Raw genomic sequence first — 13,656 nt, forward strand, 5'->3', positions numbered from 1 at the left:
GAACTTATTCGTGTACTTAGACAAATTTGGCTTGGCCCTAAATCCGCAAAAGACTGCAATCATGGTGTACTCGCTCAAAAAATCGCCTACGCTCGTACACCCGAAACTTAATGGCAAACCTATCCCAGTTGTTGAGACGCATAGAGATCTGGGAGTAACATTTGATACGAAACTTACGTTCAAGTCTCATATTGACCTGAACAAAACAGCACCTCTTGCACGTGAAACAGACTGCAACAACCGCACGATATTTAAGAACCACAGTGTATTCGGCCACTTTGTATGGCGCCGAATTGTGGGCGTCAGTCACCCTCCACCCAAATTGGGAGAATATATGCGAGTGAATTCTGGCTGCTGAAGTCGGCAAACCATAAGCACCATCTCCCTCAACAGTTAAGGACCACGCAGCTCTCTGAACAGATTAAACTGCAGCGTTTACCAGACATCATTGCCTGGAAACGATTAATAACTACAATCAAAATGATGACTGGCACGATATCAACACCATGCTTCTGGCAGCTTTGTGAGTGGCACATCCCGCCATCTGCATTAAGAGGCACAAAATCCTTGAGAATGAAGACCAACAGACTAAAGATGGCCGACAGGTTTATACCCGCCAGTGCTTTAGAATCAATTCAGTGCCTAACACATATCGGAATTGACCTACTAAGGCTCATAGAAGATCTGAAATATAGGAAACAAGCCGCAGTGTGGTTCGCTGAGGGTATTGTTGTTGCCTAGTAGTTGCGTGAATTTCTGTCAAGAACTGTGTGTACGCAATTGAATGATGTATATCTCGCACAAGTTGATCAGTGGATGTGATGATAAGATGAACTTTTGTATTACAATTGCCAGGACTCTAAACAGAAATGTAGTGAAGAGTAATGTAGTTTAAATGTCATCTTTTTGTGTATATTTAACCTTTCTTGTATATTTTAGACATTCTTTTATTCACATTTTATGGTAATCCCCTGGCATTTTCTGCCGTGAAGGGACTTTGTCACTTACCAATGTACACCTATATTTTAAATTTGGTAGGACAAATAAAGATTTATCTAATCATCTCACATCGTAGCTTCCGGATAACATGCACTACCAATAGGGGTATCTCACAAAGTGAAGTCCATTTCGAACTTATTGTTTTTAAAATATGACTACTATAAAAATTTTATACATAAACGAACTAAAAATACTATTAATGAAGATGTTTCAAAAAAGTTTGTTTCAAAAAGTTAGCGTACGATCACAGATAAAGGCAACTTGCTAAGAGACCTTGCGAGAATCAACTCCATTCTCAATCGATGCGTTCGTTCAATTTTAGGCCTTCCTTGGAATGCATCGGTTAGTTCCAGATACAAGGAAGTGAGACTCCTGAGCATCTGATGGAGATTGTCAAAAAACTACCACTGAAAGCAGTAGTCGGCCCCGACCGAATTCCTTTGTTTCTAATAAAAATCTGTAGTACATGTGTTAGAGACTCCCTGGTACATATTTTCAATAAAATCATTGAAAATGGAAAGATCCCAAAGATCTGGAACACGTATTTTGTCCGTCCAGTCCCTAATAGTACTATCTGAGGACTGTTGGAATACTGTTCACTGTTGCGGGAGCTTGCAGCTAGACCAGGATGTGTAGATATTATAATCAGCCTCCAGTAGAACAACTGAAAGCTAAATGCAGAGACAACAAGTGGCCACAGGATTTCAGGCCTGTTGCCATCAGCTGTGGATTCCTTAAGATATTTGAAAAAGAAATTCAGCCCTCCATTACAGACCACTGATTCAATCGTCGGCCTCCGTACCCCATACCGTAATTAAGGGGCGATCTGCAAATAGCAACCTCATGGACACCCTTATCAGAATCCAGAAAGCCCTCAGTGACGGGACACAGCTTGATTTTATTTATTTATCATTATTATTTTTTTTTTATATTAAAGCGGCCTATGATAAAATAGATATAACAGCTTTATTCACCATTCTCCAGCATTACTTCAACATTACAGGAAATACTCTCAGCATAATTAAATCAATCCTGAAGCGAACACATCTAATCATCTCACATCGTAGCTTCCGGATAACATGCACTACTAATAGGGGTATCCCACAAGGGGAAGTCCTATCATAAACCAAATTTGCCGCAGGGCTAGAGCCCTTCCTGGCATCCCAAACTAATTTCCAGTCATACTCTGATGACTTGAAAGTTTACATTACATCTTAAAACAAAAAGCAGATTCTTACAACTACTCTACAGGAAAATAAAAAAATTCATCAACTTGAACAATTTCTGGCCTCGATTGGTTTACAGATTAACCAAGCAAAGACAGACAAATGTCATTCAACTGGAAGAAGTCACACAATAATATTTACAGTATCATCAATGGATCACCCATTAAAAAAGTTAAAACGCACAAGGATCTGGGGTTTGTATGGGATGCGGGTCTGATATTCCAGGCACACGTCCTGAACACGAAAACAAAAATGCATTCTGCTATGCGGGAAATCCGCCAGGAGCTAACGGGGATACACCATGCTGAATTGATCAAGAAATACGTATTTCGATGTCTTTATCCCATTCCTCTTTATGCAGCAACTATTTGGTAACCGGCCCCTACAACAGACTTCAACAAGTTCCTCAGGCTGAAATACTGGCTCCTGAAATGGAGGACTGGAAACTAGTACACTATTTCTAGGGCCCAACTCTACATCAATCTCGAAGTTACACCATGGAAACAACGAATTGTGGCAGCTAACCTTCTTACAATGGCCAGACTAATCACAGGACGACTTGACGCCCCTGACATCAGTGACCTAATAAAAACTCCCCGAATTGCAGGAAGAAGTCAACTGGACACAAGGATCCCGCTGAATACCAGTTTCAGCAACCTCAAAGGCCTGAAACTCATGTTCCCAGGAAACACGGTTGATTTGATAAACAGGCTAACCATCGACCTGGATAAATTCTGCCAGCAGCACACCTACAGATGCCAGAAGCTAATGGACACATAGATAAATCTACCGTTATGACTCAGAGCAACACGACCACAAGGAAAAATATTTTCTGACATATGGAAGCCATAGGTCAGAAAAATATAAAATACAGAGGGGCTAAAACCTGGAACAATCTTCCTGTAAAAATAAAAAATGCCACTTCACTAAACCGATTCAAGAAACTACTAATTGAACACATCACCAGGGATGTCTGATTCAAATTACCTTCTGCTGAAATCCTAGATTTTAAAAACAGATGAAATCTTTACCAATGTAGAAATAATGGACAAATTTTAAACGAAGCAGTCAAATAAATTTGTGCAGACATCTCATCATTTGTCTCATTTTTTAATTGCAAAAATGTTCACAATGCAATTATAAGTAGAGACGGTTCACGAAGTCTTCTGTAAAGAAATATTCAAATTTATTTACGTCTTATCTGTTGAACATTACCTGCAAAATTTCAGAACTGTATATTTTTATTATTACTCATATCGTGTTCTCCCTCCCTTTTTTCTGTTATTTCCCAAAAAGTGTAACATAAAACAGGGATAAATAAATTATTATCATTTATGTACATTATCCTCTTCATTTTCCGGATTTTGTTTCAGACCGCCATTTATAAACTTGATAATAAAGGACGCAAAGCGGATTCACGATTCCTTTTGGCTCTGATGGAGAACATAGCATGCTTTGGCCGTGTAACATAAAAAGACTGTTTAATCCGTGGTAATATATCTTCGGAATCTTCAAAAGGCCTTGCGCCTTTTTTGCTGCTGTGCATTCTGCACTCCATCACCTTTTGAGAAATCGTAGATACCGGCAAATTGTTTTCGGAATTGCATAGACAATACGTTCTGTGTAATATACGTCATTGGATCATTGATAGGCTCCTGACTGGCTGTAATTATGTCAAAGATTGCGGAGCCTGGAAGGCAATTCAGCCAACTTGATCAATCTTCCATCTGGATAACCCAAAATGAAGAAACAATCTCGCACTAAATAACGAAGCTTTTGATCGAATTGATCGCTTCCAGAAGGGGGTTCTGCTCCACCACCCGAGTAAATGAACGGAGGAGGGAAAGTAAGCAGATAGAAAGATCAATGGCAGAGAACGTCCGCTCACCCAAAGCGGAGGAGGATGTTTTCTCCTCCGCCTCTTCAGTGATTGTGATCTTGATGTTTACACCATCACAAACACACCAAAATGTCAACTGACGGTGTAGCAACAAGATTCTAATCACCGAAGAAGAAAACATCCGCGAACCGTATCATAGACTTAGTGATAAAAAGATTCTGAACTTTACCCAAGTGAAGCCATTACCCATCATTTTCAATTTCCACAGAAACAAAAAAATGTGTACGGACGACAAACAAATGATTGGTTGTTGATTATGGGTTTTATGCGCAATACTGTATAAGGCTAAAATGCGTCAAGGCAAAGGACCAAGCAAATTAAAATCGTTAGGACCGAGATCAGGCTGCAGGGAAGATAATCACGAAGTTCTCGAAATCTCTAATAAACAGTTCCTTGAGTTGCACGGTCTGCCCGGGCTGTATTTGCCTAACCTAATCATTCATCAGATAATAGCAACTAAGCTGATGATGAGGGCTGCTGAAAAAGTATGTTAGAAAGGCGCGTGTGCTTGGGAAACAGTTCGAGTATGTGATCATTTCCTTTAGCTCTCTTTGCCATTCGGTTCCCCATCACATCTGCTCAAAGGGAGCATCTGGCACAGACGGCCGTGTTTACCGAAGCGGACGAACGCCTGTGACGTAAAGCAAATATAACCACACTGTAATATCTAAATAACGTTTGTAAAAATGCGCTGTCCGATTGCTTTTATTATTAATCGTTTCTTATGTTTATTTTTGTTGTTTCCGGATGTTAAAGCTGATCTTGTTCCGAACTTATTGGAAAACTGCGTAATATTCTGCGTCACATGACCTCTTTGATTGCTGAGTGCAAAATGCCTTCAGTTTTATCACTGTCCCTTGTACCGATAGTTGAGAAAAGGCGACTGTTAAAAAACAACACATGCGCAATCACATTTGATTTTAAGATAATATTATTTATTGTGGTTCTTATTTTTAGGATAATTGTATTACGGTGAAGATTTTTTCTTGCAAAAGGTGAAGATTTTTTCTTGCAAAAGGTGAAGATTTTTTCTTGCAAATTTGGTCGCAAAAAGTTGAATGACATTGGACAGACACCCAACTTAAATTCAAGGCCCCGTTACACGTTCCTGATCTTAGTTGAAGATGCACGCAGATTGTGTAAATTCAAGGATGATGCACAGTTTAAAACAGACTAAGTAATTAGCTGAAATGTTTACCACTTTATTCTCTGATGGAATGAAAAGTTGCCAATCGTTGGAATAAAGGTGCAGCAGCAGTAGGATGTGATTTGCATTAACAAACATTTCTGGAATATATCGCTTTTATAAATATACTGAATTTTATCTTGTTTATCCATTCTTGCAAAGATCAGCTTTAAGACCTTGCGTGGAGAGGTACAAAGAGACCGCTCCAGGGATTTCTTCGCTCGCATACACAGAGAGACGAAGATCGACGATGTCTTCAGCAAAGAGTTTTAGTTACAGAAAACAAAACTAAAAAATTGAGGGCGCAAATAGAACTATGATGGCCAGATTATTACTCCCCTGATTTTAACAACTGAAAACCAGCTTTCAGTTCATAAATATATACACCGATAAACAAACCATATGCAGTAAACTCCCTTTATACCGCTCCTGTTTATAGCGCTCTTTTTCTTCTAGTCCCAAGAGCAATTCTGTGAAGAGCGGGTTCCGACTATTATGTGCTCTTTAGGGCCAATTCCTTCTAAAGCGCTATAATGCATTCATAAGTTAAAAATTACACATAAATATGCTAAATTTTGTTTAAAGATATTAAAGAATTCAGCAGCATCATAAATCTATTATAAATTAAGTTAAAGAATTAAAATTTCAAAATAATATAATTTGAAAGAATAGTTTAAAAATAATTAATTTCCAAAAAAAAAAATAATAAAATGCCATAAATTCAATTTATCAAACGAATGTGGTAGGCAAACGGGGGAAGGGTAAAGTTACTCCGGTGGGTGACAAAACAAAAGGAGGAAAAAAAAATAAGAAAAAAAGAAAACTTCTTCCCAAAGACGGCTTTAAGATTCCACCAAGAAATAATAAAATCTATAGATACGTGTCGGGATTACGAACAGAATCAAGGCGTAACCAGAAGTTTCAGCAAGGCCGGAGAGATCTGAAACAGCATCATGTATTGCATTCACTTATTTGAACATGATAAAGACCCCGAGGAATAGATGCCACGCTGGAGTTACAAAAACCTTGATAGGTCATCCTAACATTCAGAATGTGCCACTGATTTGTTGTCTCTATATAAGATAAGACAAAATAATCCACGAAGTCCCAGAAATCAAACATAAACACCAGTAACCAAATAAAAATTTCAAAAAACAGTGGAAAGGAAACGTGCCGGATGTACTAATTATCATATAAGGACTGAATTCATTGTACACCTACGAAATTTGCTGTCTCCTTGACTGAGCGTATCCAAGGTGAAGGCAGGCACTGGCAAAACCAGAAAGTATGTCTTCGACCCGCTACATAAAACAGTTGCAATTCTTTACACTCAAAACACGTCTTCAAGGATGAAATTATTGCAGCGAATTCGCTGCTCAAAGACCATCCCCAGACATAAATTGCACCCACGATGCCACTTTTAAAAAAGCAATCGCAATAGACGTCATCACACGCGAGATATAACCGGAAATGGCCATCATTGAAGTCTAAAGTGTTCTGTTACTCGCCGGAGTGCCGATGAAGACGCTTTAGAATTTCGTTATGAGAAGGTTGAGCGAAAAAAACAAAAAAGAATTTAAGGCTGTCTTTGAAATTATGTAAGTCGAGCAAGAATGCTGAAAGAATTTCAGATTGCTGCTTTACAGAAACACAGTCCCAGTCCTTTATTCTTATTTCTCTAGTTATTTCTTTTAGAGAAGAATTCCTATTGCAGTCAGATGGAAGGATCTGTCTTATCTTTGGAATCATTTATCAAACTCAGTTTTGATTAATTAATAATTAATTTAATTAACTTTTAAAAGTAAAGCCATAATCTTTACAAGTAAACGTACCTGCCGGTAATTTGTATTATTTTTCTAAATACGAGACAGTCCATCTACCTTAGAAGCTAACCAACTCTTCGCGGCTGCTTTAACTTTTTCATTGGAGTCATAAAAAACCGTCGATATACGATGGTGGAATGAAAAGTAATGAAACTAGGCTGGTTAGTACACGCATTTATCGGCAAAAACAATACGTCCAGAATGTGCCTATCCAAGTTTGTCTATTCTACCGCTAGATGGTGAAGCAAATTAATGTCTGATTCATCTTCAAGTTTTCAAATAAAAAAATCGTTGAACACGCGATTCAAATAACGTGCAGTGCCAAAACCTGTAAAACCATAACTGGGTGTTAGAGACACTATTAAGCATTAGTGTAACTTCCACGCTGATCCAGATCTACTGTATTTAGTAGTCAGGGGCTTGAATCCCAGTCTACGCAGAGCGTGTGTTGCTAGACTCCCGCCCCTACACTACTCGGCTAGCTGCGGAGACCTTTTTTGGATGAAATCGCTCGAATTATTTAAGGTCCTTATGATTTAACAGCTTTGAAAAAGAAATGTCGATATTATCTTTTTTGCAAATATGCAAAGCGAATCAAAGTCATGACTTTGAGGTCCATACAGATGGTAGAACTTGTATGGGGTGGGAAGCTCAACAATCACAGTACATTCAGCCATTTGCGTAACTGAGTTTATCAGTTGCAGATGATTTGAAGCTGGCCTATTGGATCCACGAGACCGGCCGACCTGATTATGCTTCCGAAACCATAATTAACAGCCTTAAGAATCTTATTACATACTTAAGACAGTTCTCTTGAAGATAAATCCAAATAAATCCGCACAAATGATGTTCTCACTTAAATCACACCCAACGCAACTAAACCTCAAAATCCATGGAGCCCCCATCCTACTAGTAACTAAGCACAGAGATCTCAGGGTCATCTTCAACCGAAATAGATTGAATTATTTGAGGTCCCTATGATTTCATAGCTTTGAAAAACAAATGCTGATGTTATCTTTTTGGCAAATGTGCAAAGTGAATCAAAGTCGTGATTTTGAGGTCCATATCGTGACACAAGGAATCCAATTCGTGACACAAGGAAGCTATGAAGATTTCTCACACCGAAGTTAATCAGTCTAAGGAGAAGAAGGGAGAGTTATTCTCCCTGAATCCCGAGTTTTTTCGTTGAAGAAAACAGACAGGGCGTTCAGAGGACCGAAGCAATCTACGGAAAATGATACATATGGGTGGATGAATTCTCTCGGATAACCCTAATGAGAAATATTTATTTATTTGTTATCATTTGCCTAATCATAGTACATACATTACGCATTCAATGACTGGTGCATACAACGTGCATTTTTGTAACTTTTTTACTAATATTTATAGAATATCGATTAACTTCTTCCCCATTTGACACTGTACTTCAGTCTCCTTTCTTCACATATACACATCTTTTACCATCCTTCTCTCTTCTTTATCATTTATCCCTCTACAGCAACCTTATTCCTCAATAGAACTGACACGTGATTTATTTCCTGATAAATATTCATTTTCCAGTGAGCGTGCACAATAGATCATTGTGCAGTCCGTTGTTGTCTAGACAAAAAAATGTGTCCAGTCCTCTCCAGCTCAAACTCCACTGGAAACGTCTGACAAGTGTTTATATAAAGTTGACTAAAGGATGTGCTATCCGGCAATATAGGAAAAGCATAACGCAAAACTACTCCCAATCTTCGTCAAGTCATGTGCATAAGATGATCTCAAGTACACAACTGCAACTGAGACCACTCAGGAACACGCGAAATCTTTAATGACATCAATCCTCCAATAAACCAAACAACAGAATATAACGCAGTTAAACTTATTTCAAATAGCCAGAACCAGTGTAAGAAAATTTTAGTTTTCGGGATTCAGTTTTAAAGCTTCTACAAATTTACAAAAGTTGGTGAAAAAAAGACAAATATAATCTTCAGATGCACAAATGTTGCTAATAATGAAGTGAGCCTGTAATGAATAACAAAATTCGGATATTTTGCTTTCAGAAAATTGGCTTTTTAAGAGCCGTGCGTCTACCCGGGGACAGCAGCCTTTCGGACATGTTCCTGACAGAAGATAGAATAAATAATCTCGCTCCTCGGGCTTTTCAAAGAACACAAAATTCTACGTTTTAAATTTAATAAACTATGGAGTTAATTGATGATAGATTGAATCGTCACTGGGTATGTTAAACGAAGACACACATGGAACTTTAATGCAATTGGCGTCTGAATCGATGGTTTCAGTTACGGACAGTCAAGGTACGCATCAATGAACAGTCACTTACCGGTATGATGTAGAGAATTCCCGTGTTTCTGTCGGAATTCAATGGGATTAAATCGATAGAGGATGGAGCTGAATCAACAGGTACGGACTTCCCGATCATGGAGAGAGCTGCTATCCACTGACTGCCACAAAATTGCCATTCTTCAGTCCGCACGTTTACCGGTGAACTAAGCAGATCTTGCCCGCGTCACAATAAATGGATGTTGGTATCGATCACCTGGCCAATGGGATTAAGGTGGTTCTGGGCGGCACCAATCAGAGTCCAGGAAGTTCCACGCTGGAACAAGAGGGGTAGATGCGGCTCTTCCGCTAAGAATTACGGCCAGACAAGTCTCTTCGGAAGAAAGACACGATTTCGCAGCTGTTCTCCGTCCAGAGTTTCGCTTCACGCACAAAACGTGTGATGACAGCACGAGCGGATAACCCCCAGCCGGGTGGATTTGCGCAGTTGACTACATAGCCGAAAGAGGATCGTAAAGCAAAACGTTCTCAAGTTTGTAAATTTCGCTCCGTCTCTTTAGTGCCATTCTAGCGCATGCTTTTTCTCTTCTATCTTTTGCTTCCATCTATTTATACTGGGAGTTTCAACAGCATGTGTAAAAAATCGCTCAAAACGCCAGCCATTTTTTTTAAATTCAAACAGCCAAAGTTACAATCTTTTGCTTGCGCACACTTCTGGAACACCCTTTATATTAACATTTAGTATTTTATTATGGTACATTTTGAGTTATATCCATGCTCAAAAGTGATATAAGAAATACGTTGTGTTGTGCATATAAAAAATAACAAGTTGAATCAATTTTCGATCTTGAAGTGATCGCCAATAAGGCGGATCAAAGTGGTAAAGGTTAGCCTCGACGTTACGCACTCCGCACATTTTGAAGTGATCGATAAGACACGCTTCGGGCTGTTCGTGCGTGTGTCGGGATATCAGGCAATGACCTGAAGTGGCGTTCGTGACCAATAACTATTCTCCGCTGACTGGCGGGTCATTTCTAAACACCCTAATGCCAGCTGAAGTTTCTCACACAGCCTGTTGCCTTCAGAATGGATAGGCAGACTCGACAGAGAACAGAGACAAGCTGTTACGAATATCCAGAGCGTTTAGTGGTGTCCCGTCTTTTAAAGGTCAATTGAATTAGCCATTCACTAAGGTATTTATCACCCCAGTGTCTCTCGCACGCTAATGAAGTTAAATCACTCGATTATAGTCCGTAATTTGCTACGCAAATCGTAGACTTCCGTTTGCTCCTTAAAAGGCCACACTCCCATCTTACTCCAAAGCGTTCCTCGTGTTCCTCGGGTTGATCAGTGCAGATGTCAGAGTGGCTTTCACTGTAAAAAATTATTTCCTGATCGATGGATTTCAGGATTGATTTCAGGGGATAGGAATTATTATTATTTTTCTGCTTTATGGGTTTTTTCCAGCCCCGTTAGAGGTACTTGTAAGAAGTGCATGGGATGGTTGATTGTGTCAGGTTATTATTATTATTGTTATTATTACTGTTGGTCGAGGAACTCTTTTACTGTCGTACAGGTGTTCAGGACTGCAGCTTTCTAGAGTTCCATGTAAATATTGTGTGGGAGGGAGGCCTATTGCTGATAAGTTCTTATGGAGGCTCTTTGCCACCATGGTGGCAAAGAGCCTCCATAAGAACTTATTGCCGTGGTTGACACGGCGATTGGGATGGTCATTACTTGCTCCATATACCACATATTACATGTAAGTAAAACAGGACTATTATGGTTTGGCGATGTCAATCTGCGCTACACCAAGACTATTAAAGTTGGGGTGTCACAAGGTGGGGGGTCCTGTCTGGTATCTTGCTCTCAGCTGTTTTTGTACCTTTCGTGACGGGCCAAACTGACATTATCACCATTGCTGAGGCCATAAATCTGCTCATTCCTATCAACTCTGGAGACACTGCGAACTATATCAATGCCTTAATCCTACAGAAAATCTAGAACCTGGAGGCCTTCCTCTCCGTTTTCAGTCTTCACATCAATCCTGAGAAGTCGAAACAGTTGATATTCTCGCTCAAAGGGAACCAAACAACGGTGCAACCCTTTTAAGAGAATCCGCGATTTCTGCTTTCACACAACATACTGATCTGGACGTTATTTTTCAAAAAAAGCTTTCCTTTATACCACATAGAGATCAACTGCAAATAAACTTCTGCTATCTCCGGTCGATGCTTAACCAACAACTTTCACACGTCCAAGACCAAGCTGTTGGGTAAAGTTACATTAAGATCTGTATATATCCGGTCATTCTCTATGGCGCCTGATTTGAAGTCTAGACTTCAACTGCTATGACACATCTTTAGACGGATTTTCAAGGGGGATTTCTGGCTATTGAAGTGAGCCATATGGAACAAGACTTGTCTGAGCATACTGCTATTCGCACTGCAAACAATAGTTATGAATCAGATGAAACCACAGAACCTTTCAGCTTGGAAGAATTATCAGCAGTTCTCCAAAATATTAACATCCAAAAATGTCCAGGATTAGATCTCATTGAATACAGTTTCATCCTCCGTTTTCACAAGCTTCGGCCAGAGTATATACTCTTACTGTACAACAAATGTCTTCAGGAGGGATGTTTTCCTGTGGACTGGAAGATCTCGCTACTGAGACTAATTAAGAAGCAGCACAAAAACCCTACTGACCCGTGCTCTCACCGTCCAATTGCGCTACTTGCAAACTTTGGAAAAATACTGGAGCGGCTTATGGCGCTCAGGACAACAGCTCTCTTTCAAGCACAGAATCTCCTCTCCCCCTGCCAGTATGGTTTCACTCCAGGACGATCCTGTGAGGAAGCTCTCTTCGATCTAGTTCTGCACATAGAAAACTCTGAAGCAAAATTTGAACTTGCCATCTTCATTGACTTCGAGAGCGCGTTTGACACTGTTTGGTGGGACAGTGCTCTGGCACGCCTCCGGACAGCCTCCTGTTCCAGCCATCTCTATAGACTTTTTCAAAGCTACTTTTCAGATAGAACAGTAATTTTAAAGTCAAAATACCATCACGTTTCCAGGCCAATCACCCGGGGGTGCCCTCAGGGCTCAGTCCTGGGACCTCTCGTGTGGAATATGATCCTACAAGACTGGCTTTCCCGCTCCTTTGCCAATACCAAGATTGTTGCTTTTGCGGACGATATCACGATAGTGGTGTCCGGCCGCTCTCGCAAAGCCATAGAAGACAATGCTAATCGGGTCCTTGACGACCTCTCTTCCTGGGCTGCACTAAATAAACTACGGATAAATCCAAGCAAGACTAAAATGATGCTGTTTAAAAATAAGCTGGACCTCAGGCGGCCTCCGCAAGTTAAAGTCTCTGGGGTACAACTTCCCATTGTCACACAGACCACTGTGCTAGGGGTGGTTCTGGATCACAAATTAAGCTTTCACCCCCACCTCATCCATCTCAGCTCCAAGGTGAAAAAATTTTCAGGCTCAATCATCAGAATCACCAGGAATGAATGGGGTCTGTCCAAGCGGTCACTTCAGCTGTACTATAAAGCCGTCTTCCTTCCGATCGTGACGTATGCTGCAGGTGCTTGGTTCCACAGAGCTAGATTGGTTAATATGATATGCAAATTAGGCTCTATACAACGGACAATGCTTCTGGCTACCCATAGGGTATGCAGGACAGTATCCACTGCTGCTATACAGGTCTTAGCTGGGACCCTTCCACTGGACTTGTATGTAACCTTCCGTGGCCTGACCTTTAGAATCAACAAGAAAATTCCAACCAAGATCTTAGACATTGAGCCAAACCTGAACACTGACCCTAAGGCAGAGAAAAGACGCTGTTATAATGAGATGATAAATATCTGGCAGACAAGATGGGACACTTCCACCAAGGGAGCAGCTACAAGGAGGTTCCTACCAGATGTGACTTTCCCCTCCTCTAATTCGGCACAGAAGTGGCTCTCTCTAACTCTTGAGACATCATTCCTAGTCACTGGGCATGGCTCATTGAACGAGAAGCTCTTCCAACTAGGCCTAATACCCATAGACGTTTGCTACTGCGGGGCCAAGGAGAATTGGTTCCACCTTCTCTATGAGTGCGCTCTCTATGAGGACCTGAGGCAAGACCTAGCAAATACCATCCCTCTCACTGAAAACCAACTGGACATTCTGTTACAGACACCACAGAACCTTGCTGCCTTCCAGAACTTCTCAATGCAAGTAT

The 13,656-nt window shown here is 40.3% G+C and overlaps 1 protein-coding gene across 1 annotated transcript in view; it reads right to left on the bottom strand.

Moving 5' to 3' along the window:
• LOC150076657 (allatostatin-A receptor-like) overlaps window positions 1-9,607 on the bottom strand; it is a 193,699-nt gene extending 184,092 nt beyond the window's left edge. Inside the window, exon 1 of the mRNA XM_090386144.1 lies at window positions 9,461-9,607. The gene's annotated coding sequence lies outside the window, so the exon portion shown is untranslated. The remainder of the gene's footprint in view (window positions 1-9,460) is intronic.
• Between the last annotated feature and the right edge of the window lie 4,049 nt (window positions 9,608-13,656).

This window comes from Mastigoproctus giganteus, chromosome 12 (genome assembly GCF_048544385.1).
Source record: "Mastigoproctus giganteus isolate SK-2022 chromosome 12, ASM4854438v1, whole genome shotgun sequence".
Classification (NCBI taxonomy): Eukaryota; Metazoa; Arthropoda; class Arachnida; order Uropygi; family Thelyphonidae; genus Mastigoproctus; species Mastigoproctus giganteus.